This window comes from Falco rusticolus, chromosome 8 (genome assembly GCF_015220075.1).
Source record: "Falco rusticolus isolate bFalRus1 chromosome 8, bFalRus1.pri, whole genome shotgun sequence".
Classification (NCBI taxonomy): domain Eukaryota; kingdom Metazoa; phylum Chordata; class Aves; order Falconiformes; family Falconidae; genus Falco; species Falco rusticolus.
Genome location: NC_051194.1, coordinates 42,746,020 through 42,771,673, shown reverse-complemented (window position 1 = coordinate 42,771,673; position 25,654 = coordinate 42,746,020). Strand labels below are relative to the sequence as shown.

Genomic DNA, 25,654 nt, shown 5'->3' with positions numbered 1-25,654 from the left:
AAGACCATATATGTTTTAGTGCTCAATAAATGCCTGGAATTCAGAAATTCCCCACCCCGTTCAGAGACCCAGTTGCCTCTCAAACTCCCTCCTTCCCATGTTAAGAAACGGGATGCCTAATATATTCCTGAAGTTGAGCAGAAGATTATAAAGCAAAGTATTCAAGCAGAAATTTAGCAGCAGAGGTAGAAATGTAACATGAACCGCACATAATCAAAGAAAAATCCCCTTAAATAACTGGGGAGAGTTCAAGAACAACTGGATCTTGCTCAGAGGACACGCAGCTACCACCATGCCACCCGCAGCACTTCACAGACCAGCAGCACTGATACCTACCCAGGCAAAAAGTCTGTCCAGTATTGATGACGTGCTGGACTTGCCCAGGAGGACACACAGCCTAGCACTACAGACTTACCACAGGCTTCTGCCAAATCCCACTGAACTCCAGAAAAAAAGAAAGGAAAAGAAATGTACATTCCTCACTGAAACAGAACTTCTTAAATCCCTGCAGCTACCTTTAGGACTCATTAATTCTGAGCCTGCTGCATTCTGCTCCATCTAGGAAGCTGCACTAGATAACCTCCAGAGACTCCTTCCAACCAACATTTCTATGGTTATATGTTTTAAAAAACCATAAATCTGTCAGGAAGCTAACATATGCTAGGCTAAATGGCTACTAGTAAGGATGACAAGGTTAAGGCAGAGACTCCAGCACTGGCCATACTGTTTAACAATTAGCACATTTCAGAGTTTTGGCCCAGGCCACCTGGCACTCTCCTTGATAACACAAGATGAAGCAGGTGCCAGAACCATTCCTAGCAGGCAGCCAGGATGACGGCACTGGGGTTCTGCAGAGGGCTGACAGCTTAGCCACTGTGGACAAGAACCATACCCTGCCACCTGGCAGCACAAGCCAGAGAACACTGTCCTTAGCCTGCATCTTTTTTTATCTCTTGAATTAATACAGAGGTAGTCTCAGTGATGTAGCTGCTATGTTCTGACCCTGTAAGCACAGCACTTCAGCAGATCCTCTGGTATCTTTGCTCACACCTGGTCTAGTACCAAGTCGTTTCAATGTCTCCCATGCATCCTACAGTTCCCTTCAAGCTCCAACACCAGTTTCCCTCCTGGAAAAAAACAAAACAACAGTGTGAAGAGGTTTGCAACCAACTTTGGCTTGATATGAAGCTTGAACAGTATAAGGGTAGGTATATGAAGCTGAGAGAAAAAAACGCAGCAATTAAAAACCTGATAGGCTCACCAGGTTACAGAGTCCATAGGACTAATTTAAAATTATAATTCAGAAAACACTGAAGTCTCTCTATAGGAAATCCCAGGACTGAGGTGGCAAAGAATTCATGGTTTCATCCCAGCACAACAGAAATTTAGTTCTAATTACTTCGTTTGCTTTGCTGACAAAGCATCTTACATTGTCTGCCAGCTCCTAAGCACAGCAGGAGGGAGTCATGGCCAAGTTTAAACTTGCCTTTGGAAGTCAAAACTAGAAATTATGGATACATTATACAACATTTTTATGGTATTATTTAATTACAAGGACTAGAACAGAAGTTTTACAATAAGGGAATTCATTCACCTCTTAGAAAGCAAAAGCTCTGAGAAGCACATACATGATTGCACCAAGTTTAATATCCTGTTTCCAGCAGTAGTCACGATTTAACGCCTCAGTGGAAGGCAATGGGATGAGAAATCCAGCCACAACTACTGCAGATACATGGCTATGCTTCCTCATCCTTGCAGTCAATTTCCCCTAAGCACAAGGCTGAAATGTTGCTATATGACAGTGCACAGTCTCTTCTAAATTCATCTGACTTGCTCTCCTGAGGCAACAAGTTTCATTATTAGTTTGCTGGGGGGCAAACCCACAACAAAACACATCTCCCAAAACTACAGCCACAGACACTTCAAAATCACAGCCGTTTGTCTTTACGGTATTTTGGACAGCGAACAGCAGCAGAAATGCTCCGGTGTCTAGCAGCCTGGTGAACGGGATAGAACTCCACACATAAAAGTACTCCCCACAAAGTGAAATAGCTGAAGAGAAGTCACTGAGGTCTTGCTGTTTTACAGTGATGTTCCCATTTCAGTCGCCAACAGCGATTATATTCCAAGGGAGGTGCAGGGCATCTGCTGATCCTGTATGGAATTAGGAAATGCCTTTATACTTGTGGAGGTGTGCAGGGGGAGAATGGTGACAGAGATGCAAATGGAACTGCGGCACCAAGCTACTCATCCCAGAACTGAGGAGTCTGCTTAACTGCTGCAGCTTCCGAAAGCACCCGCCATGTTACTGCCGACGCTCTGCTCACCGCTGTGCAACCCCTACGAGCCACCTCTGGGGAACTCCTCAGAGCAGCAGAGCCTCTTGCTGACGCTATTCCACTTTTAATGTGGTAACTGAAGTGTTGATCAGCGAGAACAAGGACGAGAAAGCGAGCAAAAAACTGTGCAGGTCTCAACACACTTGTGCACTCGGTTACTATTCAAACAGATTCTTCCCAATTCTGAGTTAACGATTCCCAGAACAAGACATGGATTCCCGTCAGAAGGTATCCAGCTCTCGAGAGTAACATACAGGGAGCACTGGTCCCCAATACAGCTGCCCTGAGACTGCTCTGGGAACCGCTGCCGGATCGCCTAGGGCCAGAAGCAAAAGCAGGAGGAGTGATGTGCAGTCTCGGCAGGTGCACATCACCACGTCGCAGTGACACCTGCTCAGCCCAGCCCCTGCAAGGGGACATGGCTGATTACTGCTTGTTGAATGAGAAACAGCTGCTTTCAACCAAGAAACCAGTATCTCACTAAATGCCTCCAATGCCTTTGACTGGTCCTCAGATCAAAACCCCTTTCCTTGAAGGCTCTCCCCATCTGTCACCGAACTGTCTTCTTCAAAGGCACGCGAGCTTTTTCAGGGTCTCGCTTTCTCACTTTGAAGTTCCCCTAGTACAAAGGCCACTTCTGCATACACCCAGAAGTTAGAGGTATGAGATGCCTGAATAACTTCAAGTCCAGGTCTCCCTGGGTGCCTGCAGCTTGGTGTCCTTCCAAGCAAGGTGCCCAAGAACAAAGGGAAAGGGAGTATGAGTGCAGAGCATGTTGAGAAGGAACAGGGGCAGAAAGGCTGGGCCAGGCCCAAACCCACGAGGGACTGTTTATGTACCTGAAGGCTGATAAATACAGCACAGCACCTGGCACGCTACCTGCGCACACCCGCTCCGGGTTGTGAATCTTGGCATTATTCTCTATGCAGTGGGATGGTCCCCACCTAGGCAAATGACTCGGGTGCTCGCACTAAGCTATAGCTTGGCAGCAGCAACTACCTACCGAACAACAGCTTCAGCTCCCCAGAATCGTGGTGGGTTCCTTAGCTGTTAAACTACTGCGTCCGTTAACAGGAAACCCATTCAGCAGCAGACCTTTACAAGACAGATGTTTTAAGAGTGACCTATGCTCTGTTCTTGAAAGGGAAGGTTTACGTGCCTGCCTTCAGGGATGGGCACTGGACCGTGGCTGTGGAGCACAGGGAGCTCCTGCAGCAAAGAGCCGAGCGGTGGTTCTGTGCTGAAGGGTAACCACGCGGACGCTGGGGATTAAAACATCTAACCTCTAATTCCCTTGCTTCTTATTTCATTAAGGAGACGTGACTTGGGGACTACTCCCGAAACGAGCACAGCCCACCCTCACTACAAGAAGTGTTTCTGTTCAGAGTCACTGCAAGGACAGGGTATTGTACAGCCGTGCCGACACTGCTAGGAAACACGCTCCTCCCTGCAGTATGTCACTGGGCCTCAGCATCAGTAAATGAGCTCTGCTGGCACTGTAATTTTGCCTTGCCTTCAAACACAATGGGATTCTGATCAATTCTAAAGCACTTTAAAAGGAAATGTTTGAAAAACAAAGCAGATGTATTAAATAATAGGATCTCCAGGGGAATCACAGCTTGGCCTGTTCACTTTCAAAATTCTTTTTCTGAACATTAATCCCTCTCCCCTTCAATAAAAGGCAATCGGATTCCTTTAGTTTATGTTCTGGCCACCTTAAAATCAACTCAGCTCCCTTAACACCCTTAATTACATCTTTAAAACATTGAGTTTGCATATCATAGCTAACGTAATGTCAAAATTACAATTTAAATATTTAGTCAGAACTTCCCTATGAGGAAATAAACCTCGTACTACACAATGCTTGCTTCAACTGAGAAAGCATTAACACTTGGAATTACAGTGACACGGTATTCGGTTGTAAGACCACACACTTTCTTTCAAAAATATTTCCAGCCATTATGACTTCAAATGCAGAGAAAGCGAAGTGAAAGTGTCAACAACGAGATTGCCAAAGGGATGGACAAAAGAAACGGCTACACCAATTTAAATGGCTAAATAAATAGAGGCTAAAAGTCAAGTCAAGGGTAAATATATAAATTTATACTGCCTCTGGCAGGAATCAATTATGCTGGCTATACTGACCTCTAAATACATTCTTCTGGAAAGGGGAACACTCTTATTCTCTTCACTTTTTGCTCATTTTCTCTCATCTCCTTTGAAAATTTCATAGATACCTTCATTTATGTTTAAACTTGGCAAAAATATTTTCAAAGTGGAAAGAGATAAACTGTTTTATCTGTGTTAAAAAATAATGATGATTAAAAAAAATCTTGCAATTACAGTGGTTGAAAATCAGTCTCACTCCCACGAACTTTAAGGAAAACACTTGACATTTTTAGGGGAGACGTCTCTCAAATGTCAAAGTTGTGCCTAAACACATGAAATTTTACCTAAATTACTCAGTTTGAGAATGACAATACTGACTGAACAACAGCACAGTGGAAGAGGTATAACTGGAGAGAGGAAAAAAGATCAGAGGGGATCAAAGCAAAAGGTTATAAAAAAAGTCCTTTCCTACAGAAGTTGGACTGAGCTGAAAATGCTGAGTTTCAAATTTCCTTCACTGTTTAAGAGAAATATAAATGAAGCAGCAAAGCCATGCACTGTCATGATCACTGGAGGCCAGATACAAAGAAGGTAAACAAAGCAGACATAAAAAAATACAGGAGTCCTCAAAGCTGAACGTTACCATGCAGCAGGTATTCATCTATGTTACATATCTGAACATACCGCTGAGGATTTGCATTAGCTCTGCTCACTTTGAACAAGCCAGCACAATCAGCAGAACCAGATCAGTTGTACTAATATACCCAGCTTCCCAGTAGATCTAATTTGTGAAGCAGAATGCTGCCCTAATACAGTTAAGACCATTTGCAGTACACTTGTGAAATATATTCCTAGCTTCAACAGGCGTTTCTGAAGTATGAATATACATTGCTTTGGATAGCAAAATAAATACACAGTAAAGGGTCACATGATGGCAAAATTTATGGTGTTTGCCAATTACTCATTGCTTAGCTCTGCAAATGTTGCTCTTCTGACATAGGTTTTCTTTTGTCATACACTGATAAAATTTAATTATGTACACACATTTAATGTAGATGTTTAATATGCCTTAACAAATATTATTATTAAGAATTCATCACATTGGTAGCATGAAAAATTGTCTTAGCTTATTATGCACTAAACCCTGAGATATTCAAGAACTGCCTGTGCGCAGCCAGCAGCCATTTGTGTTTTAGTATCGCTGCAGCGTTATACAATAGGCATGCTCAGCACGTTCCCTAATGGAGACTGTTTCAACTTTCCTTAATTCAGTGTTCAAATTCCAGCTTGGCAGATGATTTTGTCCAACCCGATGCCTTTGTCTTGTCACATCCATCCAAGAAAAGGCACAGCTGCAGGAATACCTTCTCCTGTGCAAGCACTGACACAGATCTGGGATCTCCAGGAGCCTCCAGGTTTGCAGTGAGGGAGAACACAGAAACTGGTGTGGAGCCCCTGATACCACAATAGTCATCCAACTTCAATAACAAGTCATTTAAAACTTATGCTATGAGCTTGGTTCTTTGCAGCTTGTTTTTTGGTTGCAGCTGACAAGCAACCAATCAAAAGATTTTGGGTTGATGAGCTTTTTATTTTTTCCTTTTTCTTTTTTTAAACATCAAAAGCACAAAAAACTTGGTTTCATCTTTCTAATAAATAGTAAAATTAGAAAGAACATCATTAAGCCAGTTCTCTAATAACTTCATAGGGCTGTGAGCATTTTTAAGGCACCAGATAAATATCTGGCACGGCTATTAGCAGCAACTTAGTGATAGACTGGCATCTCTAGTAGCCCAAAACACAACTTGAAGAGGTTGCTCTGTGGCTTTTTCTGCTGGGAAGCGGAAAGAAAATGGTAGAAACTAAACAGCAGCTCAAAAATACCAAAAACCCTACTATTTTCTTCAGCAGAAATATTTGAGGAAGAGTATATGAAACAAGCCCATATTAACAAAAAGAATTCTGGTCAGCAGGAGCCAACATTCCATTGCCACCAATGAAATAAATCCAGCTCCATGCCATGAGCATAGAATCATGACTTCATTCAAGGCTTGGCCTCAAGTGAAGCCAAAGTTAGTAAAAAGATGTTTAAGTGCATCTTTCTCCCTGGAGAACAGAGTCAATAAAACTATTCGTACTGGAAAATATAAATTATTAATATCTACTGGAAGGCTGTGATGTTTTGAAACTACTATCTTCAAAAATAGCTTTATGGCTGTAATAATTCAAGCTTTCTATCTAAATCAAGCACAATGTACAACCAACCTGTAATGTTACAACCTGCAGGTTTAATGCACACCCAAGACAGTCCTAAGTAGGCATTCAGGCCAACAAAAAACGGCACTTAAACCTTAAAGATGACAAATTAGTATTTGTTTCTATTTGCTTTTTGAGTTTTCACCATAGATGGTATAACTATTCAACCAAAAAAACCAGTATGTTTGTTTAAAAAACCCTGGAGATTTTTAGCAATATCATTATTTCAACAATAAACACTGATGTGGGAAATTCACAAAAAAAAACCCAAAAACCCATAACACACACAACAAATTACTACATGCAGAAAATAGTGAATTTATACAATACCACAACTGATAAGATTCCTCCTGCCACTGACACATATGAGCAGTGTTGATAATTCACCTTCTCTTTTAATAACAGCACAAGGTAAAAATAAGTTACTCAGTTATCACCTAGAAAATACAGGTAGAATTTAATTTGAAGTTTACCAAAAAAAAAAAATTCTGAGAAACCAACAGAACTTGATTCTTTATGGATTTGCTTCTTCTGGATGGACTACCTGAGGCACAGTAGGGGGTCTGGTTCACTGATGCTCCATCCCTGGGTCACAGTGTTTAAGCATTTCTCTGTGTGGTTACTCTGATAACTGGGGATTTAGTCACAATAATTTTTTTTGTTTTTTTACTGGTGTGAACTAACAGTCTCTCTTTTCTACCTTACCACCCATTTGCACAATACTTGAAGAAGATCTACTATTTTTCTTTCAAGCTCAGCTGAAACGGGCTAAAAAAACCAAGGAAGAGACGATAGATGTATCAAACCACATAACAGGCACAGAGAAGTCATAAGTGCCTCGGCCTAATTTCCTTAAGAAATCAGTCAAAAAGATCAGCTACACTAAGATTTCAAATTCCCAAAGTTAGTTACCACAGCATCACAGAATGAGATGGTTTTTGTGAAGACAAAACATGCATAACCAATAAACTAAAATGCTCCTCTGCAAGCCAGCATCCTCCTCACTAATTTCAATAACTGACAACCTCAAAAGGTAGGATTTTTAAAGCGCGTATTCACAGCCAATCTTTGCAACAGTCACGTCACACTTTTGGCCAGCAAAAATTACACGTAGGTCCTTACTCACCTGTGCACATGCACCTTCATAAACCCGACACAAAGGCACACATAGGAAGGGTATATGGTGTTACCACAACATGAATATGTAAAGCTACAGACCACAGTAATACTGGCCTAAAATTAGATCCCAACTGCACTGGAATTGTACATTGACTCTCTTAATTTTTTTGTAAGACTAAAGAAAATCTGGAGTTTATGGCTGCAGTGACTTGGCATCATAATAAACATGCCTAAAAATCCCTTTCCATTCACTTTGTAATTCAAAGCTGAAAACTCTTCCAGAACGCTGACAGAAGAGCTGCAGGTCTAATAATAAGTATGTACCCATTCAATTCCCAAGGCACTCCTGTCACCAGGACAGTGATGAATAGAAACCAAGCCGCTAGCCCATTCCCACAGCACGGCCTGACTTGGAAGCACCTTATGACCGTTCAACGACACCTCAGCCGGAGGACTCTGCTGGGACAAAATTAATTATCTGCCCTACGCTCTCCTGAAAAGCACTGCTGTGAAGGTATGTGGCTTACACTTCTAATCTGAGATATTCTATTTTATTCAATATATTTTATGATATTCTGCTTTATGAAATCTCTGGTGATTCTGTGATTTCCGGGGGAGCCAAAATGAGAGGGTTAAGACTCTGCAATTTTCACTTTTCCATTTTATTGTTAAAAGATGTTTGTTTAGAAATAAGAGCCTGTGAGAAGGGCATAAGGGTAAACAACTGAGTGACTTAATTGAAAGCTACAAAGTTGAACCTTGAGCGACTCTGAAAGTGAATGGTTCAATAAAGACTCTGGTGCTACAAGAAAGCAGAGCCACGGTGGCTCTGCAAGCACTCCAAGCCCCCCCAGAGCCGTGGGGTTACCCTCCGCCCCCCATAATAGAACGCTTGAAGACAAAAATATTTGCTGGAGAATAGCCTGCTCAGCTGTCACAGTTCACGCTGGAAGTAAAGAGCACTATCATTTGCTGTCCAGACTGAAAACAATGAATAAATTACATTTTGTGGCTTTCAACATTTTTTTGTTTACCCTTTCACCCCCACACAAGTGGTATTTACTGGAGATTGCCATCACTTAGGCAGTACAACTGAAAACATCTGCAAACCAGCTTAGCTTTTTAACATACTACATTAAAAGGAGACTTTGTTCAATTATAATAAAGAACAGATTTTCAATCACTGAGAAGTTCATTACAAAATTCAGATCCCTAGTCAAAAAAAACCCAACCTCCTCCTGAAGCCACCACCACGTCAGCCTATTTCACCCTCCCCAGGAGCACCACTAGCCAGCCGCTCGCCAGGTGGGAGATGCCCAGGGGCAGGGCGGAGCCCTGTGCCCCCCCCCAGGGGCAGCCCTCCTCCCCGTGCTGCGACCCCCAGCTGGGAGAAGGGCCCCCCTGTCCCCCCACAGCCCGGTGGTCTGTGCCAGCAGCTGCAGAGGCACCACAGCAGCCCCCGCTGCTTTACACAGACAGCACTTTTATCGGAGGGGCTGCGGCCCCCAGGACCAGCTTTAGACCAGCCAGCGCAGGCACGGACACCAGAATAGCCACAGCAGCACAGTGCTCAACACAGACCGATTTATCCTGATTCACAGCACAGATGAAAAACACGACTTATTTACAGGCAAGCACAGAAATGATTTACCAGTATGAGATAAATAAATGTAACGTGACCCCAAATTCCCCTCACTACCCTCGAAGGGGCAGCACGCTAATGAAAGGTACAACTACCACGGAGGTTTATTTACTCTGCAGCCTTACCCTACATAACAGTATCACTTGATTGCATTTCCTCATCAAAATCCAAGGACTACACGGATGGCGATGCTACAATCAGTAAATGATGTTCTAGTTCCTGCCCACATCCCTCAGAAAGACTGATGAGGGTCAGGCTCCGTACCATGCACCCTGTATTTCCTACTTCACATTAAACAATAAAATAAATATGCAAATCCCTATTGCTTATGAAAGAGAAGGATACCAACCAGCCCCAAACTGAACCAGGACATCAAGTTAAGCATTTCATGAAATGATTTATGAAGTAGTAACCAAAAGCCATCTATCAGAAAACCTAAATACAAGTGCTCCAATACATTTTCATGTTAAGTTTTAAGAAGTATCCTTGCTTGTATTTTTGCATTAAACATACAAACCCCTGAAAAACTCAAGGAGATCCTCTTCCTTTTATCCCTGATTCCACTTTTAGACAATTTATATATTAAGCGGATTCTCTAGCAAATTTTTATGGTGACACACATTTATATTCCTTTTTTCATCTTACCTAATTCATTGTGGAAAAAAAAGATATGAAGTGATGAAAAACAAAAGCAGAGGTGCTAGAAATGCAAACTTTTTTGGAGGATAGGGGCTAAGACTAGAGGAAGAGGAGTTGCTAGAGAAAATTCTATGTATATCTGAAAGAGGAAAAAGCCCACAATGTTCCAGTTTGGGGGTTTTTTTTGTTAGAAATTATTCACAACTCCCATTTATCACAGATTTCATTAGAACACTGTATCTGTATTTGTGAAGAGATGGAGAAACCAAAGCCGTCATATTTATCCCAGAGCTGTTTTACCCTAGTAAATATTTTTGGCTTGCGTGCATTTGCAGAGGAGTCATACCTGTCTTTCATCTACACTCAATCCCTACAAAAGAGTAATGAAGCAACAGTAATCAAAATTTACCTGTAGGACTTCAAATGGCATCAACATTTTAAAGATGTGATGGTGTCTGGTGATGTTTTACTAAGGGAAAGGCAAATTCATAACCCAGTTTTTCTCAGCATAACTGGTTCACAGCAAGGATAAAGAGAGATACTGATTCTTGTCTACATGTAAATTTATCTGATTTCAGACAGCTTTACCAAATTTTAATAGAGTTTACCTGCCTCACTTTAACCTGACCTTCCATCTGCTTGTTCGGAGGGAAAAAAAAACCCTAAGCGTCAAGGTTTGGTTACCAGAAGTACCTTCTATGGGCAAATAAGAGTTTTAGGCGGCATAATCATCTGTTGCTATTTCAGAGAAAACATGTAAGCTTTGGAATGAATTTCCAAACAATTGCCATTATGTACCCTACACCATGACTTACATGTCTTCAAATAATATTAAACTTAAAACTTTATCATGCAAATATTGCATCTGTCCCATTCAACATGTTTTTCAACAAATGCAAATTCCTCTTTCCAATAAACAAAGGAGACCAAAAATCTAAGATACACAATAAACGTGCCTATCTAAACCAAAACATTATACACCGCACTCGGGCTTCTCAGGTCTGCGAGTAAATTAAGACTAGCAGAATTAAGACTGAACTTCAGTAACACAGCAGATCAGAATCATGTTTGTGTCTCCAAAATGCCCAATGCATGCAAAAAGATCTGGTTCTATTTATGATGCTTAAAAGAGCTCAACATACAGCATACAAACTGCAGCACAGATTTTTTTATACAAACCATAGTTTATCAACAGAGCTTAGATGAGGGAAAACAGTGTATTTTCAAATTACCATCACCTGGCAGCAGCACAGAACACCTGTTTGCTTCAGGAATTCTTTGGATCTTTTTGAGTTCTTCAAATAACTTAATACTGGGAGCACTTTAGAACATGGAGTGCCAGATCCATAGGAAAACCATTTGGGTTTTTGCTTTCTGCATGCATATATGGAAAAGGCAGGTGTACTGCAAAGTTGTGACTCCATTATAACAGCGGGAATGCTATTCCAAAGGGATGTTCCTATTGTTATTTTAGTGCATGCTGTTAATTTCATCTATATACATACTTACTGTAAGTACTTAACTGCCTCATAAATCTAAACTTAAAATCCGCTGTACTCATTTTAGACAAATATGGTAATTATATGATAATTGCATGACTCTATGCTGCTTTATTTTCTCCATTGAGATTAGCGCAGAGGGGCACGTTCAGTGCTACCTCACGGCATCAGATGGTAAATACCGCAGGTGTCACTACGGATTTACCAGCGTTCTCCGTGGCGCAAACTGCTGGTTGCACAGGAGCAGCGTGATGCGGGAACGACCCGGCCGGCCTTCCAGCTCCATTGTCTACACCCGAACAAGGCCCTTTGCGGAGAGATGCCAAGCTGTACCTGGGGTCTGATACACGATTACTGTTTACAGAAGAAGCATCTTAACACAGTGACCGCACAGCACCTTCGCTTCGGTTTTAGCAGTGTTCGTAGCTGGAGAACCTCGCCCTCCGAGCCAGGCCGCGTTGCCGCACCTGGAAGCGCGGGGGCTGCGCGGCCCGCCGCCCGGAGCTATCCGCAAGGGTCACCCGCGCTCCGCCCCGCACCCGCGCAGCCCGGGCAGGAAGCGCAGGGCCCGAGCCGCGGCGCCCCGCACCCGCACCCGCGGGGCAGCCAAGCGGGCAGGTTCCGGCTCCCCCGCCCGCCCCGCCGCCGTACCTGGAGGCAGCGCAACAGCCCCCGCCGCGCCGGGCCCGCCCCGCCTCCTCATTTGCATGGGCCCGCCCCCGCCGCGGGGCATGCCGGCCACAGCCCTCCGGGACAGCGTCCCGCTGGGGCGGCCGTGCCGCGGTCCCCGCCATCGCCCGTTGCGCCGCCGAGGCCGCGGGCCCCCGCCGGAGCCTGGCGGCCGCGCTCGCTCGTGCCGCCGCCCCCGCCCCAGAGCCAGCCCCCCCGGCGCGGCCGCGTCCAAGGAGACCCGCAGCCCCCGGCCGGGCAGCCGGAGCCCGGGCTCCCCTTCCCTTTCTGCCCCTTTCCCGATGAAGGCGCGCGGGGCGCGGGCGCCCGGCTCGCCCACGGCATTAGCATCACGCACAGACACAATAGCCCGGCCCACGGCCGAACCGGCCCCGCCGCCCCCCGCTTTACACCGCCACAAACCAGCTGTTCCCAAACGATTCCCATGGGCGTTTATAAAGACCGGTCCGCAGGGGAACCCGGCCGCTCCCGGGAGCACGGCGGGCTGCTCCCACCCTGCCCCCAGCGCTTCCCCAGGGCTCCCGCTCCCCGCTGCTGCAACACCTCCAGCCCAACGCTGCCCCGCGGAGGCACCGCCGGCCCTTCCAGTTCATGATGGAGAAGAAAGAAAAACGCTACTGTAAAGAGATTTACGGATAAAAACTTTCACACGGCCAATTTCTATGTGATGCGATACAACAGAGAAATTAAACGCCTATCCTGTCTCCTCTGTAAAACACACACGGGCCACTAAAATCTTCCGGGGCGGTTCTCCATAAAATACTAGGTACGATCGACCGAGAACTACTATGAGAAATAAATACTTGCTTGGAAAATAACAACGTATTTTGCATTAATATTAGAGCTAAATAAATGCAGAGGGTTATAACGTATCGTGCCTGTGTGCATGCAATTGCATTAAAAATAACACTAACCACCACTTTAAAAACTATCCAAGAAAAATGCGGAGGAAAAAAATCAAATGTAAGTGCACTGTTAGATATGCTCCAATGTAATATTATTTTTAACCAAACACAGACACTACAAATTTCCTACTGAGAGAGAATTAGTCTCAAATACATAGCAGAATAATAGATTGTTGTTACTAAATATTTTATGATATTGTAAATGATCCATCTAGCATAAATATGATTTTACCTGCTATCCAGTTTTTCATGCACAACTGAAGTCTGAATTGCACCGAGATTATAATAATAATAACAACATTTTTACAATGAAATCTGATCACATAACTTACACAATTTATTTAGCTTGGTATCACATTGATGTGCATCCTTCCAATTCCACCTTACACAATGCAAAAAAAACCTGGCTTTACTAATAAAAGAGAAATAGCAAAAAACGTGCTTCTATTTAAAATAGTGAACTGTGTGAAGAATCCATAAAACAACTGACCTGTTCAAATTGTTGTTTTTCCAATCCATGCACTGTTTTTATTAATTAGGAACCAAACCAGACAGATCATCATTTTATAACGTTTGACATATTCACTGTCTTCCTAGTTCCAGCAGAATCTTCTTAAATTTCCCAGCACTGTGTTTTATTGCTGGTACCATATGCTTTATTGTTCAGCCACAAGAGCTTCGCTCTGCACAAAGACTCATTACCTACTGCTTGCTGAGCAGCTTCAGGCTCACTGAGGCTGCCTGCGTGATCACATGGGAGTTTTGTCTGAGAAAGCCAGGCATGCCACTGATTTCACCGGCTATGGATATTTTTATCAGCTGAGGTCTACTATGAGGAAGGAATAACAAATTCTAAGGCTGCTTTACCTTCTTTAGCTCATTAAGACAGCAGTTGTCATGGAAATCCCCTCCACTTTTTTTTTTTTAATTATCATAATTATTATTATTATTATTACTCCTCCCATTGCAACCAAGGTTCAAACAGAAATTCAAAAGAGTTGTTCAAAGTAATTTTTTCTTGTGGGGAGTGGCAAAACCCGTGCATTGTCTGCATTGCTCCACACACAGCACACACTGAAATTAATATTCTGAAGAGGTAATATTTTGCCAACACTTAATCTGCCAATGTTACGTAGAGGATGAGCTTCTGAATGTAAAATTGTTCCTAAAAAGCAGTCCCTTGATTTATATTTGTCTCATCAGGCAAGGGCATTATCCTGTAATCTTTGGCAATAAAATTAGTTTTGCTGCTTTCAGTGAGACTATTCAGGTGAATAAGAATTGGCCATTTGAGAAAGGATTAGCCTCAAATCCAAATGACAAATTATAGTACAATGAAGTCCAATCTCTTCTTGATAACAGCTGGTGATACTCGGGGGTTTGGTTTGGTTTGTGGTTGCCTTTTTTTGGTGTTTGGTTTTTTTTTTTGCAGGGGGAGGGGGGAATTGTTTGGTTTGGATTTGGTGTTTTTATTTTTGAACACAGATTTTAAATGTAAATAACATTTTATAGTGCTTAAAAATTAGTATTTACTTAAACATTTTATACTGGATATGTGAATATCTACATTCAACATTACAGAAGCACTTAAATAAAAACATAAATATTTAATGATTTTTTTCACTTGATACTTTATCAGTAACAGCGATCCATTTTGAAATATTTGGAGATGGCTTAACTCCGACTGCAAAGTGAATTCCCCTAATATTCTAATTGTAAACTCTTCACATACAGCTAGTGATGATAAATGAACATCTCTTCTCCGCCCTGAAAACTGGTACTGAACACGTAATTAACCATACCATTAACATTGCAAAGATGCAGCTATTCTATGAAATAGTCAATTACCTCTGGAATAATTCATAGCATTTTGAAAATATAAGACAGCAAAAAGAAATTGTTTTCTCATTAACATTCCACAACTGAAATACCTACTTAGCTTATTTAAGATCTCCCTCATTAGAATAAATGACAGCTTGTTGCTCATTGTTGGCATTATTCTGGTCCTGTGGACATCAGTGGAAGTTTTGTCGCTGATTTGCATGGAAGAAGGGGCAAGCGTGACCAACACAGATTCATGCGCTTTACTGTGTCGTCATGCAAATCAAGGACAAAATTTCCCATATTTTTACTGTTCTCTGCATCTTGCTCATCGTATATTATTAAGGTTTTCTAACAGTTGATATGCAGTCTCCATGATTACACCGAATTATAAAAAATGGGTAGTAAAGGATACAGAATTACCCACAACTAATCCAGTGATAAATATCTTCTAGACTTTCACATTCGTTTTGTTTAATATAAAATTCCATTTTAAAGAATGAGTGTATTTTAAAGTGCCACAATTTTTATCTACCCAAAGACATGGACCGAGCAGATGGTTCGTGGCTGAGAACCTTCTACATCTCTTAAGCAGGAAACACTACCGCGTATACATTAATGAGAAGAAACGAAAGCAGCCTAGATGGGTTGCTAACGAACAGCTGGTTTAGCTACAGCTATGCATATTTTTTTCCCCTGGCAATATCACTGATGATGTCATGATGCCCGTGTAGGAAGACATAAACAAAAGGCAGGCATTTTTGCTGCAGTAGCACTAGGGGAAACAAGAAAAACCAAATGCTTGACAGATGGAAAGAACAAAAACTGTTCAGGAAAAAGAGTACTATTGTCACATTTTCTGGCTGTCATTTATATACACTATGAAGCATTTCTCAAATCCTGAAAGCAGGTTAGAGGAAAACATGCTCAGGGACGCGATACAGTTAAACCAGTTAGCAGGAAAGTGTTGTTTCTGCAGGAGACAATAGCAGCAAGCAGTCTTCATGCTGTACCAAAGGCAGCCTCAGATAATCAGTTCTTCAGAGCTGGGGGCGGGGGGGGGGGGGGGGGAAGGGGGGGAGGGGGGGAGACCTTCAATCCTCCATAGTGGAATTTGAGATTTCCTAATTCTAACTTGACATTTTTAAGCAGCTAAATTATATTCCATCCCATAATCTCTTCTTACAGGTTTAATAAATAGAAGTCTTCATCAGAGCCATTTTATTGAATTTCTGCTGAAATATACTATTGAAAAAATGCCTTTTTGCCACCATGACAGGAGTTAAAGATCACCCAAGAGTTTCACAGTAGGCTGGACCCAGATCTCTCTTATCACTCTGTAGTAGGAGGAGCTCCAAGTAAGATAATGCTTTCTGATGCCACTCCTATAGCAGAGAGGACTTCTTCAAGAGAATCCAAATTCGCCGCTATTTGAAACAGCAGCGGGAGAATGATTATGCAAACGTTCAGCAGTCTTTTCCACCCAAGTCTCCCATGGGAGTCAAGGTAAGCAAGGGCTCTCTCTTCTCTAACAAAAGGCTCCTTACAAATCTAAATGAAAACAGAATCAAGAACCTGCTGACAAATTGTCAATAATGGTGCACTGTCAGATCCCACATCTACTTGGTATGAAAAGCAATTCAAAGGAACATTCTTACGCTTCCCCATTCTACAGAAGGTATGGCAAAAGGGAACTGCTAAGGAAATTTGCCCAAAATCACCTCTGTCATTAGTAAGGAACAATGACTTAAAGCCTGGTTTATTCTACACTATATGCATTTAAACTTGAGTACTTCTATAAAGTTTATGTGCGCTGAAATACAGAACTTGCACAGAATTCAAAAACAAAACAAAAATCCAAGACGAAACCACAACCACCTAAACCCAGTCGTGCATCACAAAACAGACTAAGCCTAGGATCTGAACTTCCAATCATTCCCACCTTATACGACTAAATTATTTTGTTAGGTATTGAGCTTAGTCTGCTGTTCAGTATCCTTTATCACAGTTGGACAAATCAGATATGAGTCAAAACAATCATTGGGACAGCACCATTCAATTTCACACAAAAAAAAAAAGGGGGGGGGGGCAACTTGCACTCAATACCTTGTTATTCTCAAAGGCTGAATCCTATACCTTGCAACAAAATGCAAAAGCTCTTGTTTCTCCCAAGTACACCAGAAATGCAACAACTTCCACACCAGCTGAGAAAAAGAGGGTTTTGCTGAAACTCTCCTTTGTAGCCTAGTGCCAAAAAAGATCTTGAATCCAGGATTTATGAAACGTGTTCAGTGGACCATACATGCTCGACTCCAGCTCTTAGAAACAGCATGGTTTGCGTTTTATGAGCTACAGCAGCAGGAACTTTGAATGCCTCAGCACTAGCTTTCAGGTTTGGAAGTAGATGGTTTGCGATCACTCCTTTGGTAAGATCTGTAAGCCTTGCCTATGTAAACTGCTGTAACTGAGCTCAGGATGAGGCATGGCTGCAAATCTCCCATGGAACTCTGACATTACAGAAGTTCTACAAAATTAAAAATGCACATCTATGAGAAAAAATGGTGGAATATTAATTAAAACTCTCCATCTGAAGTTACTGTCAGTAAGTATAAATTTTGCATAGTTCTTTCCAGATCAAATGTAGTTTAATGAAACAGATTTCCTCACCCTGGCTCCAAATGTCTTGCTTTCTCTAGACACCTCACCATCACAGCTAAACGACCTGCAAGTAGTGCAACAATAACTACTCCGTTCCAGATACTGGGGCAGATGGTTTTCAGCAGTCTGCCAGAAAGACTAACATATTTTGAGTTCCTGAATTACACAAAAGTGAAAAATGTACTCATTCCTAAATGACATTTTCAACAAAGAAGTACAATCATATTTTGAAATAAGAGTCTAGCTAGTGAAATGCAGGAAAACCAACAAAATCTATTTGAAAGGTGAGATAACATCCTCAGCTCAACAGACGGATGGAGGCAGCAACTTAGCACTGAAGGGCAGGCCTGTGAAAAGCTGTTCTGATTTCTGGCACCTGAACAATCTCCTCTCCAAACTTCATACAGTGACCACTAGCATGTCACTGTAAGGTGGCCAGTGCCACCTGTCACTCCTACTTCTGGCCCATTTGCCCTGTCATGTTAATTTGAAGGACATCACTTATAGCTTCCTTTCCTTCTGACTCTCAGAAATTATCTCCTTGACCAAGAGCAACTTCCTAGATCAAGTGGTTAAAGCAGGCACAGAGCAACAGTGAATTCTCTTTACACATACTATGAGGTATACAACAACATACCACCCCCTGATGATTTTTAGCACAACAGCTTTTGAAAACATCCTTGGTTTTAACTGTATGTTCTTGGTACATCTTACAATACCTGCATTTTTTTTAAGATAAAATAAACTTTCTCACCAGGGTAGTATCTCAGAGGAAAGTGCACCTCTGTTCATAAAAACACACTGAAGGGTATTATGCATTAGCAGAGCTATTGTACGCAAACAAAAATACTCCTCTGTAGTACACATACAAGGTTTCTCTGTCCTTCCACAACCTCTCAAAACTGCTGGTTAACTACCAAAATAAAAGAACGTATTAATTTTGGCAGGCAAATTAATGTACTAAGAGGTGTATAGCCACGCAGCAAAACAATCTCTTGACAGTGGTTGCATTAGATGATGTAAATAATCAAAGCAATTAATTTTGTGTGCTGTAATGCTTGGTACAGCCATCATCCAAAACACCAGCAGAACAGGGAGTTTTTAAAATTAAACAAAATTAGTCCTATTTTAAAGAGGAAACTTTGTTATCTTCTTTAAAAATCAAAAAAAAAAAACCACCAAAAATGAAGGCTTAGAGGAAGGCAAATACTTTAAGAAGAGAGATTGCTTGTGCTGTCTTGTATGTGCTTCATAAGCCAGCTTTGCTCCAGCCAGTTTCCATGACAGCTCAGACATAGCAACATGATCCATGCCAGGGAGTAATTTAGAACTAGAGAGCTATGCTTGGTGCAGTTAGAAATTGCAAGACACACAGAAGAAACAAAGGTGCTATCTTGTTTTTAATCAGCTGATATACTCCCTACTCCATCCCTTTTCTTTTGCTTGGTTACTAAGCACACCTTTTCCCATTGTATCATTTTCAACTTACAAATTTCACTTGGCTGTTGACCAGCAAAAAGTTTAAAAATAAATAAAATGAAGAGATATTTGAAGCAAGCACGATAGTTCCAACTATTTGGTTCTTCTAGTCCCCCTTATACAACAGTAAACCAAATAGAAGTTTACTGAGTCAACGCAGATGAAATAGGAGTAAAATCCAGTCAGGAAGAAGCAGACCATCTTTCCTTACTGAACTTGTCATCAATGAACTTTCTGAAGCACTACTGTTGCTAAACAAGCAGCATTGCTTCATTCCTCACTTTCACCATTTCCACAATGGAGCAGACAAACTCTTTCATTTTTATCTTCCACTGGAAGATGAATCTTTCATTGTTACAATCTTTGAACGTGTTCCTGTCTACCAGAAACACAAGTATTTTAATTCAAGCAGAGACAGAAATAAAAATATAATAGACACACAGATCTAAGCAGCAACATAAACAACTATTTTACATTTTATAGCAGTTAGTAGTTTATGAAGCATCTCAACTTACAAAACAAGACATTTTCAATACACCACTTAGAATAAAATACATAGCGGGCTTTTAATCTTATAGACAAGAAGATATCTAAACTCTAAAATAAGGTGTCTGCCTTGAATTGCTAAACATAAGGATCTCATTCCCCAGGAACTGAATCCGCTGCCACATTTCTTTTCCCGCCTTTGGATATCCCACATACCACCTTAAAGCTGCCATTTAAAGTTTAAAATGACACACAATTCTAGGTTGTATGGTAACTTTTCACTGTTTCAGATAACCTTCAAAGCCTAGAAACTGACTCTCCTTTAATAATTCGGTCTATTTCCATTTGGCCAGCACTGATTTCTTCCCCTTATGTGTATCCAGCAGAGCCTGAAAATTATTTTTATTTACTATTTTCTTTGTGTACCAGCATCACTGATAACGTCAGCACAGCGCTGGGAATTTTATTGCTTATTTTGAGTCTTCCTTACCAGCAGAACACATTTTCCTCCCATATGTTCCATGACAGCAGACTACATTAAGAAAGTAGAAGTATTTTGCATGAAATTCCCCTCCTCTTACCCTAAAAACACGGTAATGATTAATCAGTGTTAATTAAATAAAAAAAACCCTATCATATATTTTAGCATCCAAAACAAATTTCGTAGCATATGTACAAGATTTTCATCAAGTTAAAACCTGAACCACTATGCTCTTACAGCAAGCTTTTTTTATTATGTCATTCTAATGTTCTAAAGACTCAGAAAGTAAGCCCCTTGAACTTAGAGACATGCTTTCTAAGGAACACTGACCACCACTTCTTCCATTTAAGAAGATCAATTCGTAACATTTAAATAACCACATTCATACCAGCAAATCAGTGGACAGTTCCAGGATGCACTACTATAAATCCACAACTTCGATGATCAAAACAGATTGCTGATTTACAATTTGATTACAGTTTTCAACTGGTGTTGAAAGACACGCTGTTTTTTTGGTCTAGCTCTCCGCGAGTACAAAGGGTAACTGCAGCAGTCACATGCCCTGAAAGGGTCCAAGGATCAACGTGCTCAAGTTTGGAAGTTCTTCTGTAGAAGCGGTTACCAAGTAACTGTTTTATCTAAGAGTTCTACCTAAAAGGCATCACGACTAAATAAAGACTTTCATTAGACCATTTTTATAATCCAAATGTCTTTCAAGATTTCAGCACTTCAGACATCTTCATGAATTTTTTTAGATTAAGCTACGTGATACCTATCAGATGCAGGACTCAATGTTCCAGTTAGATCTTTTTTCACAGCGTTAAGTAGCTACAATTATCACCCTGACTTACCTCACTTACCAGTGTGTCAGGCTACAGTCCCTAAAGACTAAAGTTTTTTCAGCTTCTTATATTGTGTTGGTGCACTTTCAGTGGAGAAAAGTCTCGGTTTTCTTTTTTAGATCATTACTCGACACCTTTTCCACTGAACAGATTAAAAAAAATAAGTAAGACTTCCAATCAGGTTTATATTTAAATACTTTGAATAAGGCTCATCAATTTATGGCATTGACAAAACTTCGACTGTGGGGACCATCAACAGCACCTTCCAGGAAACTGTCAGATGATGCAACTGCCCATATTGCAGAAAAGCAGCAATTACTACCTCAGTGATATTTTTCGCACCTCTGCAATGAATGCAGTGTCTCAACCAGATTTATCCCGTTGCCCCAGCATCTTTTAAGTGCTGAGGATAATACTGTCTCCATCACATTTTTCCTTTTAGGAACATGAGGATCGTGTTTACTTCTGCTATAGTAAGTGGAGATAATACTAGTCTTCTCACATACTTAGAAAGAGCATAGTCAACCTGTCTGTTTTGACCTTCCAGGTTAGAGCAAAGGAGGAAGGAGGCAGCACAGCTGTTATTTGCTGTTAATGGAGTTTACCAGATCAACAGCCCCAAGCTCATCGAGAAACTCACCAGTTTTGTGACTGAGGAGGAGGAAGCCAAGGTCTTTGGCTGCCTTGTTCCATCTCCTGGGGTGGGTGGCATTCAGTGACCCTACCACTGCTCCAGCTGCCTGCCTAGAACTGCTCTCCTTCTGCCCTAAGTCCACGGTCAGTAGCAGTTATGTAAGTCTCCAGGATACAGGATCATAAATGCAGACTTCAGCCATTTAAGATTTCAGGAAGTATAAAGATTTACCAGGGCCAACTGTTCTACTTTTCTAGAGCAAAAGACACTCTCACTGCCCTGGATGTCTTGGATTGAAAGACTGGAGTGTCCCCATTTACATGCAGAAAACGTATGTCATGTCAGTTACAATAGCAATTAGCTCATAACTGTGCACTATGTATCCTGCAGTTTTCTTACTGTTTCTAGTACTGTGAGAATTCCTCCAAAGTTGCCATACTTGGCTTGCAACATACTTAGAACAGCAAATTGGTACATACCCCGTGCTGCTGTTCTTATTCTTTTCCTGCAGTTCCAAACACCTCTTAAAAAAAAAATTGCATTCTTAATCATACTGGAACAGATCTAAATCAACAATTTCTAGCCTAGTCGTGGCGTCCAGTGTGTCAAGCAATGACATAGAGTTTGCAGAGAAAAGCAGTCTCTTTAAGAAAACAAGCTGAGATAACTAGGAAAACTGAACCCTTTGAGGATATGAGAAAGAGGTCATACACACAAAAGCCTGCCTATTTTTCTAACTATAGAAGTTAATATAATTTAAAAAATACTAATTTCCCCGCAAACTTTGGCTGATGATTATCCTTCAATTATCATACCACAATAATTACAACATTAACAGTCTTAGAACTTATATATAACCTAACATATAGCCTTAAAAGGTTCTCTGATATATAGCCTTAGAAGCTAAATATCTTAAATGTCAAGCAGGAAACGGTGGATTCAAAGACCTAGGGGTAACAGTGAAAACAAAGAGATATCAGTTGTCATCTCGTAACAGTTATTTTTACATGCCAACTAAAAATTCTATTCACATAGTGACAAAGGTGAGTTTTACAAAATCATTTAATAATCCATTAAATACATTTGCAAAAACTGCTCCAAAACAAAAACAGCATGGGAATTGAAAATTTTAAAAGTTACTAGTATTAATGAACCCTGACAGGCAAGTGGAGAGGAAAACACCAAGAAGAGCTTGCCTCTATTTCAAGAAGCAGAGGCAAAGAATATACATTTACGACAGCAAGAAAAGTGTGATGCTAAAGGGGATACATAGACATGCATAAGCAGGTCAAAGTAACACCACTTTTGAAGCAGTGTCACATATACATGAGAACACAGTAAGAACGTATTTTTTAAGGCCAGGATTTGCCATACTTCAGATGGAAAATGCTAAAAAGTCTGCGTAAGATTTTTTTTTTTTTTTTTTTGCTTCACAGCTGAATTCAGTTATCTATCTCACAGGAGAGAAACTGATTACTGGGAAACAATCTTACAGTAAAAGTCTGAAAGGGATATATCTATTGTTAGCATAGACATCATAAACGAGATTTTCTTTTTTTTTTTTTAATTTAGCCAGAAAAAATACAGATGGAAATAAAAAGGCCACTAAAAATATAATTGCATAGAAAGTTGTAGGACAGGGAAGGAAAAAAACAAGTGCCTTTCCAAAAAGTAAACTGAGTAGCAATTAGGCATAGGAGAACCAAGAGTGGAAAAAAGCACTGGTAAGCCAACATTTCAGAAGATTAAATATGGTAAACTCCTGAAGATGGGTTGTGGAAGATGAGGCTGAAGTGTTTATTTTGAGATCTAGGAATTGCATTTATATCTAATATATATACACACAGAAAATAAGGCACATGGGTCCTAAAATAACTGAATAACAGAATAAAGTAAATGAGTGAGAATACCAGAAATACCACACTGTGACACTAACTGCCAACTTAACACTAGGAACATAATTCTCACCATTAAAAAAGCAATAAATTCCCTCGCATCCAAACCCTCCAGCAAACTCAGAGGAAAAACTCACAGCGTAATGTGCACCGAGCAAAAAGGGGAAGATATGAAAGGTATCGCATCGCTACACAAAATCAGAGAATTTGGTGAAAATACTCCAATGGCTTCAGACTACTATGGATAGGGGTGGGGAAAGCCAACAGAAAACACTAGATGGGCTGACAGCCGAGTCAAATCTAGCTTGAACTAGAACTGGAGTGAAGATTCCTGCCTGTCCACACGCAGTGTTTTGTTCAGTCTGTGCACAGAAACAAACTCACTCTGCTAATGCTAGGAATGCTGGGAGCCTCTATATAACACCCAGTCATCAGCCAAAGCCAAATCTTCAGAAACAGCCAAAAATTCAGAGGCCCGTGTATACATTAAATGTCAGTTACAATATAGGGGAATTTTTACTAGACAGCAAGTAACCAGTGAGGACTCAAGCCATAGCCTCACTGTATACAACTCAACAGTAGGAATAACAACTAGCAACAAACAGAACACATTCTTGTTATAGAAGTATTACAATGAAGCTGCCAAACACTTAAGTGCTACAGAACTGTTACTTTCACTATACAGGTGTTATTAATACTTTAATGGTTATATTTCAAAACTTTTCTCTGGATTGTAAAATGGAGAACCTATCTGTTAGCATTGGACTGGCAGCAGAGACCTAGAATCAGTTTCCATAAACAGTTAAAACCCTGAAATCCATTCTTAATGAGTAATTTTCTGAGACTTCAAGCAGTTTAACTATTCCATGCCTAGCTTCTCCATATGGGGAAAAAAGAAAAACCCAAACCCAAACCAAACATCTTATTGTTACCCCACAATTGCGCTCTTAGTGACTGAGAATAAAAGGTATGCTTCAAGACCACCAGTTAGAGAACCTGTCTCACTGAACAAGTCAAAATAATTGCAGGAAGAAAAAAAAAAAAATCAATCAGGAGTTATTTTGCACTTTTGTCAATAAGAAAGTAAAAGAAAAAAAATGTAGTGGCAAGTCTGAAAACTTAAGCCTGATAATGAACTTTACAATTCCATTTCTAAGTAATAGCAGTAAGTGTATGGGAAAGTAGTGTTTCTTCTCAAACAGGGTGATAGCCTGTCACTTGAGTTTACACACGCACACAAAAAAAATTCTTCAGATAGGAAAAATTTAAACCACCTAGCATTACTTTAGTACACACAAAGTGGTTAAAAGCCATATATTTCTCTTCTCAAAGATAATCCCTACTAATTGCTCTAGCTGTGGAAATACATTTTGTGGGAAAGGATAATGAAGACTACTTGTCAAATTGGTCATGTCATTATTTTGCTGCACAACCCAAACAGTATAGCCTGACCCATTCCCAGCATGCTAAGTATCAGCCTACAGAAAAGGACCCATGCATAAGCCATTCTGACCTTTCTTGCTAGTTCCTTCTGACCTTTCTGACCTCATTAGACTGCTATAAAGAAAATAAAGGAGCTGTTGGGTACTCTTGATGGATTAGAAATAACAAGAATGTGCCTAGGACTTAAGTACTAAACTGGACCACTGAATTATAATGCTTTTCAAACAATCAAAATGATAATAGGGATGATGATGATGAAACCGAGGTAGGAGGAAATAGACTGTTACAATATTTTAAGTGTGAATAATATGTTTTTTTAAAAAAATTGTTCATCAGCATCATTAACAATTTCTTCTGCTGTAGTTTTAGATGGTTGATTTTTTAAGGTCCCATTTGAGTGAGAATGGATATTTAAAAACAATGGTCCCAGCACAGTTATTCTCATTAAGCGTGAATATAACTTAAGCACCTTGCTGAAAGAGAGCTTTAATCTCTCCTGGCCAGATTTATTTGATGAATTCTTCAAATTCCCAAAGGAAGGAAACTCTAGAGCCTAGAAGAAAAGTCTCTGAAGTCCCTGTGTCACATTTCAAACACTACATCATATTAACAAAATCTGTATCTTCACAGACAAAAGGGTAGAGATACTATAGAAGTGCTTATTCTTTACTTCACATAATATACAATTCTATAGCTTACATAATAAGCAGTACAAAA

General features: G+C 40.7%; 1 protein-coding gene across 4 annotated transcripts in view; it reads right to left on the bottom strand.

Annotated features, from left to right (window-relative positions):
• The window catches only part of CSRNP3 (cysteine and serine rich nuclear protein 3), a 111,801-nt gene that overhangs the window by 35,554 nt on the left and 50,593 nt on the right, over positions 1-25,654 (bottom strand). The window contains exon 1 of one of the 4 annotated variants that reach the window (XM_037398335.1): positions 13,689-13,908. The exons of the other annotated variants lie outside the window; for them this stretch is intronic. The gene's annotated coding sequence lies outside the window, so the exon portion shown is untranslated. Of the gene's footprint in view, positions 1-13,688; positions 13,909-25,654 lie in introns of those variants that run through there. 4 annotated transcript variants of the gene reach the window in all.